Here is an 8,173-nt window from a genome sequence, read left to right on the forward strand (position 1 = left end):
TCGAATCATCAAGCAAAGGATAAGCTTCAGTGGATCGCAGTATGGCAGCTGCTCAACCACTTACAACACCTTGCCTGTTACAAAAGTCGTTTACAATTGATTCTAGGCTTTGTCATTGTATTAAATAATGTTTTTATATGTAACTAGCGCGGCATCAGGTGATCGAAGATCCTCCCAATTTACTATGTTACAAATTACATTGGCATCACATCCATTGTCGTTTATAAAATGAATTATAAACTTTAAATGGTTTAGAAGCCATACAATGCAAATTGCCCCTTATTTATCATTGCAGTCCAGCACGGATACGACCTTAGAGGCGTTCAGGCATAATCCAACGGACGTAGCGTCATACCACTGTTCGCTCGAACAAGTATTGTGCCATTGGTCCGTACCTGCGGTTCCTCTCGTACTACGCAGGAATGCTGTCGCAACAACGTTTTGTCATTAGTAGGGTAAAACTAACCTGTCTCACGACGGTCTAAACCCAGCTCACGTTCCCTTGCATGGGTGAACAATCCAACGCTTGGTGAATTTTGCTTCACAATGATAGGAAGAGCCGACATCGAAGGATCAAAAAGCGACGTCGCTATGAACGCTTGGCCGCCACAAGCCAGTTATCCCTATGGTAACTTTTCTGACACCTCTTGTTAAAAACTCTTTAAACCAAAAGGATCGATAGGCCGAGCTTTTGCTGTCCCTGTGTGTACTGAACACCGAGATCAAGTCAGCATTTGCCCTTTTGCTCTATGTGTGGTTTCTGTCCGCACTGAGCTGGCCTTGGGACACCTCCGTTATTATTTGAGAGATGTACCGCCCCAGTCAAACTCCCTACCTGGCAATGTCCTTGAATTGGATCATACCTGAGTAATTGGAGTTATACCAAATTTTCAAATCAAAAATACATAAATGCATCGTTTTATTAAAGAATTTGTTTGCGATTATATAACAAACTCGTGATACTTTGATCAAGAAGCTTGCATCAAAACCCAATACCATAAGATATAATAAATATATCCGTATAATGGCTAGGAAATGATACACGTTCCATTTAATCAAGTAAGTAAGGAAACAATAAGAGTAGTGGTATTTCATTGGCGATATCAAACCGAAGCCTAATATCTCCCACTTATTCTACACCTCTTATGTCTCCTTACACTGCCAGATTAGAGTCAAGCTCAAAAGGGTCTTCTTTCCCCGCTAATTATTCCAAGCCCGTTCCCTTGGCTGTGGTTTCGCTAGATAGTAGATAGGGACAGTAGGAATCTCGTTAATCCATTCATGCGCGTCACTAATTAGATGACGAGGCATTTGGCTACCTTAAGAGAGTCATAGTTACTCCCGCCGTTGACCCGCGCTTACTTGAATTTCTTCACTTTGACATTCAGAGCACTGGGCAGAAATCACATTGTGTCAACACCCGCTAGGGCCATCACAATGCTTTGTTTTAATTAGACAGTCGGATTCCCCAAGTCCGTGCCAGTTCTGAATTGATTGTTAATTGATAATCGTTATAATTAATAAGAACTAATCGGTTTGAGCCAATTAGTATTCTTAAAAATTTTAGCAAGAAAGTTCCACAATTGGCTACGTAACTAAACTATCCGGGGAACAAGTAACCACCATAAATGATAGACACTCTATTTACCCAGAACGAGCACATAAACCATGTTATTGTTTCCCAATCAAGCCCGACTATCTCAATCTTCAGAGCCAATCCTTATCCCGAAGTTACGGATCTAATTTGCCGACTTCCCTTACCTACATTATTCTATCGACTAGAGACTCTTCACCTTGGAGACCAGCTGCGGATATTGGTACGGCCTGTTGAGAAGTTTGCGTGTCCCCACCATAAATTTTCAAGGTCCGAGGAGAAAATATCGACACAACAGTATATGTCATGCTCTTCTAGCCCATCTACCATATCTCTCTGCGAAAGACTTCCATGGTAGTACGGCTATAAAACAGAAAAGAAAACTCTTCCGATATCTCTCGACGGCTTCTTTATGGTCGTTCCTGTTGCCAGGATGAGCACGAGGCCCATATTTAATAACAAACGGATACTCAACAGGTTACGGAATTGGAACCGTATTCCCTTTCGTTCAAAATTATTCAAGTATATTATTTTTGGCTTGTATATATATTTATTTAGTCATTAGTTTTTTACTTGAAAATTTTCGGCTTTCGCCTTGAACTTAGGACCGACTAACTCGTGATCAACCACTGTTCACACGAAACCCTTCTCCACTTCAGTCCTCCAAGGTCTCATTCGATTATTTGCTACTACCACCAAGATCTGTACCAATGGCAGCTCCATGCAGGCTTACGCCAAACACTTCTACGCATACCATTGTACCTTCCTACTCACTAAAGTTTCAAAATTTATATTACAAGTAATATAAATCATCTACTTTAGCGGTAATGTATAGGTATACAACTTAAGCGCCATCCATTTTAAGGGCTAGTTGCTTCGGCAGGTGAGTTGTTACACACTCCTTAGCGGATTTCGACTTCCATGATCACCGTCCTGCTGTTTTAAGCAACCAACGCCTTTCATGGTATCTGCATGAGTTGTTAATTTGGGCACCGTAACATTACGTTTGGTTCATCCCACAGCGCCAGTTCTGCTTACCAAAAGTGGCCCACTGGGCACATTATATCATAACCTTAAACTTCATATCAAGAAAGTTAAGGTTCTTACCCATTTAAAGTTTGAGAATAGGTTAAGATCGTTTCGACCCTAAGGCCTCTAATCATTCGCTTTACCAGATAAGATTATTTTATATAATATTAAAATGCACCAGCTATCCTGAGGGAAACTTCGGAAGGAACCAGCTACTAGATGGTTCGATTGGTCTTTCGCCCCTATACTCAATTCTGACAATCGATTTGCACGTCAGAACTGTTTCGGTCTTCCATCAGGGTTTCCCCTGACTTCAACCTGATCAAGTATAGTTCACCATCTTTCGGGTCACAGCATATATGCTCAAGGTACGTTCCAGTTAGAGGCATAAATAATATAAATATCATTATACATAACTATATAGAACGCCCCGGGATTGTGTTAATTAACTATAAATAGTTAAAAACTAATCCCATTATTAGTCAAGTTAATTACGCTATTAGGTTTATATCCCAATAACTTGCACATATGTTAGACTCCTTGGTCCGTGTTTCAAGACGGGTCCCGAAGGTATCCTGAATCTTTCGCATTGTTAATCATACAAGTGCATATAATAAACACAAAAATCATTGATAATTATGCCATTATATAATTCCGAAAAATTAACGCACTGTAATCATATAAATCTATCAGCACTTTATCAAATTAATGACATTTATTTTGTGTTAAAACGCAAGCATTTTAATTTAAATAAACTATAAGCCATATTTTATGATAAATTTTGTATGCTAATAGATTACAATGTCCTTATATGGAAAAAATGCACACTATTATCATAATATTGTTTAAATATTACAATTTTAATGATGAATTTTCCATAATGGATATTCAGGTTCATCGGGCTTAACCTCTAAGCAGTTTCACGTACTATTTAACTCTCTATTCAGAGTTCTTTTCAACTTTCCCTCACGGTACTTGTTTACTATCGGTCTCATGGTTATATTTAGTTTTAGATGGAGTTTACCACCCACTTAGTGCTGCACTATCAAGCAACACGACTCTTTGGAAACATCATCTAGTAATCATTAACGTTATACGGGCCTGGCACCCTCTATGGGTAAATGGCCTCATTTAAGAAGGACTTAAATCGTTAATTTCTCATACTAGAATATTGACGCTCCATACACTGCATCTCACATTTGCCATATAGACAAAGTGACTTAGTGCTGAACTGATTTCTTTTCGCTCGCCGCTACTAAGAAAATCCTAGTTAGTTTCTTTTCCTCCCCTAATTAATATGCTTAAATTCAGGGGGTAGTCCCATATGAGTTGAGGTTGTATATAACATTTTTTTTTTCAATATATTCTTTACATTTATATAATGGAGAAACATTTAATGAATTCGTATAAAAATTTTTTTCGTTAATTAGTTTTAATTTAGTTATGAGTTTTAAACGAATTTAACGAAGAACAATAACATTTACAAAAGATTTCAATTTTACTAAATCATTAATAAGAGACAATTCTAGATGAAAAATATTTCAAACATTTTTTATGCTAGACATTCCTCAGTATTATATGATTGAAAATGAAAATATTTTTCTTCGTTTTTCACAATCAAATTATTTATAATGTGAGATAATGTTTTCCATAGATATTTTAATATTATGAATAAAAATAATAATTATATTTAATTAAAATTTTTATCCAATAATATACCATATGCTTAGAAATTTGATTACCAAATTTCTAAACAACTTAATTAGCATAGTCTTACAACCCTCAACCATATGTAGTCCAAGCAGCACTAAAAAATTAATTAAAGTACCATAACAGCATGGACTGCGATATGCGTTCAAAATGTCGATGTTCATGTGTCCTGCAGTTCACACGATGACGCACAGTTTGCTGCGTTCTTCATCGACCCATGAGCCGAGTGATCCACCGCTTAGAGTTTTTATATTTATTATTTCAATTTGTCAAATATGAATTTATTGAAAGAAATTAAAAATACACCATTTTACTGGCATATATCAATTCCTTCAATAAATCTTTTTTTTTATACCTAAAACGAAATGCTGCGAAATGTCTTAGTTTTATATAAACAATATTATACCATTTATTACTTGGATAATTTACAATTTCATATAATTTTAATGTGATATAATATTGCGTTTTTTATATAAAACATTAACCTGAAGTAAACCAGGTACAACATTCAACATTTTAGGTTGTTGCATTAGCCAATGTATGCCCATAACTATGATGAACAATACATATTCGCAACGCGTGTATATTATGGTCCATATACACGCAAGTTTCATATTATAATATATAAACATAAATTTGTGAATATATTATAATACAATTTAATTTGCTTGATTATTATTCTTGTTTGCTTGATTTTATTTATAAAAAAAATTTAATCCAAATTTTCATTGAACTTCTTTTTTTTATAAATATATAATTGTTTGGCAATTTTATCTTGTTATATTATAAAAATATATTTTATAATTAAAACAAGTTATTGTTGTTTACGGTAAAGATATTATATACAATAATGATCCTTCCGCAGGTTCACCTACGGAAACCTTGTTACGACTTTTACTTCCTCTAAATAATCAAGTTCGGTCAACTTTTGCGAAACAACCGTAACACGCAAGGCGTCACAGTGATCACGTCCGGAGACCTCACTAAATAATTCAATCGGTAGTAGCGACGGGCGGTGTGTACAAAGGGCAGGGACGTAATCAATGCGAGTTAATGACTCACACTTACTGGGAATTCCAAGTTCATGTGAACAGTTTCAGTTCACAATCCCAAGCATGAAAGTGGTTCAGCGGTTTACCCGGACCTCTCGGTCTAGGAAATACACGTTGATACTTTCATTGTACGCGCGTGCAGCCCAGGACATCTAAGGGCATCACAGACCTGTTATTGCTCAATCTCATTATTGCTAGACGCAATTTGTCCATTTAAGAAGCTAGTGTCCTTATAATGGGACAAACCAACAGGTACGGCTCCACTTACATAAACACATTCAAACACAATAAACATTTTACTGCCCACCATGAATGAAGGCTATATAAGCTTCAACACCATAATCCTGAAGATATCTATTTAATATATTTGAGTCTCGTTCGTTATCGGAATTAACCAGACAAATCACTCCACGAACTAAGAACGGCCATGCACCACCACCCATAGATTCGAGAAAGAGCTATCAATCTGTCTTACACACTTATGTTCGGACCTGGTAAGTTTTCCCGTGTTGAGTCAAATTAAGCCGCAGGCTCCACTCCTGGTGGTGCCCTTCCGTCAATTCCTTTAAGTTTCAGCTTTGCAACCATACTTCCCCCGGAGCCCAAAAGCTTTGGTTTCCCGGGAAGCGACTGAGAGAGCCATAAAAGTAGCTACACCCAATTGCTAGCTGGCATCGTTTATGGTTAGAACTAGGGCGGTATCTGATCGCCTTCGAACCTCTAACTTTCGTTCTTGATTAATGAAAACATCTTTGGCAAATGCTTTCGCTTAAGTTAGTCTTACGACGGTCCAAGAATTTCACCTCTCGCGTCGTAATACTAATGCCCCCAAACTGCTTCTATTAATCATTACCTCTTGATCTGAAAACCAATGAAAGCAGAACAGAGGTCTTATTTCATTATCCCATGCACAGAATATTCAGGCATTTGAAGCCTGCTTTAAGCACTCTAATTTGTTCAAAGTAATTGTACCGGCCCACAATAACACTCGTTTAAGAGCACTAATGCAGGTTTTTAAATAGGAGGAACATATGAAAAAATACAAGTACTTAATCACATATAAGAACTCCACCGGTAATACGCTTACATACATAAAGGTATAGTACTAACCACAAATGTAAGTTGTACTACCCGTATGAAGCACAAGTTCAACTACGAACGTTTTAACCGCAACAACTTTAATATACGCTATTGGAGCTGGAATTACCGCGGCTGCTGGCACCAGACTTGCCCTCCAATTGGTCCTTGTTAAAGGATTTAAAGTGTACTCATTCCAATTACAGGGCCTCGGATATGAGTCCTGTATTGTTATTTTTCGTCACTACCTCCCCGAGCTGGGAGTGGGTAATTTACGCGCCTGCTGCCTTCCTTAGATGTGGTAGCCGTTTCTCAGGCTCCCTCTCCGGAATCGAACCCTGATTCCCCGTTACCCGTTGCAACCATGGTAGTCCTAGATACTACCATCAAAAGTTGATAGGGCAGACATTTGAAAGATCTGTCGTCGGTACATGACCATACGATCTGCATGTTATCTAGAGTTCAACCAATATAACGATCTTGCGATCGCTTGGTTTTAGCCTAATAAAAGCACATGTCCCATAAAGGTTCATGTTTTAATTGCATGTATTAGCTCTAGAATTACCACAGTTATCCAAGTAACTGTTAACGATCTAAGGAACCATAACTGATATAATGAGCCTTTTGCGGTTTCACTTTTAATTCGTGTGTACTTAGACATGCATGGCTTAATCTTTGAGACAAGCATATAACTACTGGCAGGATCAACCAGAATAATGTTTTTCTTTACATATTTCATTCATATTTTCGAATAGAAATAATGCAATATAAATATTATAGATCTATTATTTTAATATTCTATTTTTTGAATTTGATTACGGCCAAAACTTGTATAGCATTCGTAATCCTTCTTTTATGTTTTGTTTTATACTTGTTTCGCCACTAATATAACAAGTTTTAGATGTTATAAGAATTATTCATTACATCATATATATAAATATACGTATGTATGTATAATTTTATAACATAATTTTTATTTAATATATATTTGCTACTATAATTTTATTATATGTACAATATTTTATTCTAAAATATCATTTTATTTCAACATACATAATTATTTATGTATCCACACATTTGCAATTTTTGTTTAATCAATATAAATATTGAATTAAATCATTTGTATTTTGATGTTAAATTTAAAATTTAACATTTTTCCATATAACTCTCGAATGATATATAATATAAAACCGAGCGCATATGAAAAATAAGTATTTATTTAATAATAATATTATTAAAAAATATTATTATTTTATTTGAACTCACTATACCGGCAAACGATATAGTGCGTCCGATTTTAAGGCAGGTACTAATTTAATATACATTATATTAGCCTGCCACCAAAAATTAACGATAATAATTGGAAACCAATTGTTATTATATATATACATATATAACCTTGGCGCACGTTTCAACGTTATTATCTTGAGTTTTAATAATATTAGTCCGCTCAGCCAAGTCTCGTATTCAAAAAGAATAAAGAAACAAATTTATACGGATAATATTATAATATATATTGTCAACATTGACTAAATCATATTATATACATAGATTTATATCAATTCTAGATGGACATCCACTGACCATCCTATAGTAGTTTTTTGCATCGATGTCTTGAAATCGGGCATTTTCAATTGGGCTTGCCACCCACCCTACAGTTATTCTCCTATAATAACTTAAGAGAATATTGAATTCAGTACTTTTTATATAC

At 35.7% G+C, this 8,173-nt stretch overlaps 3 non-coding genes across 3 annotated transcripts; all 3 read right to left on the reverse strand.

Moving 5' to 3' along the window:
• On the reverse strand, positions 1-3,961 carry LOC122320832. Its single transcript, XR_006245872.1, has one exon. It is a non-coding gene; the product is annotated as a large subunit ribosomal RNA (ribosomal RNA).
• A 438-nt stretch (positions 3,962-4,399) lies between these two features.
• Positions 4,400-4,579, reverse strand: LOC122320823. The gene has a single exon (XR_006245863.1). It is a non-coding gene; the product is annotated as a 5.8S ribosomal RNA (ribosomal RNA).
• Positions 4,580-5,181: 602 nt separating this feature from the next.
• On the reverse strand, positions 5,182-7,177 carry LOC122320828. The gene has a single exon (XR_006245868.1). It is a non-coding gene; the product is annotated as a small subunit ribosomal RNA (ribosomal RNA).
• Between the last annotated feature and the right edge of the window lie 996 nt (positions 7,178-8,173).

Source organism: Drosophila ficusphila, unplaced genomic scaffold (assembly GCF_018152265.1).
Source record: "Drosophila ficusphila isolate 14025-0441.05 unplaced genomic scaffold, ASM1815226v1 contig_842, whole genome shotgun sequence".
NCBI classification, from domain to species: domain Eukaryota; kingdom Metazoa; phylum Arthropoda; class Insecta; order Diptera; family Drosophilidae; genus Drosophila; species Drosophila ficusphila.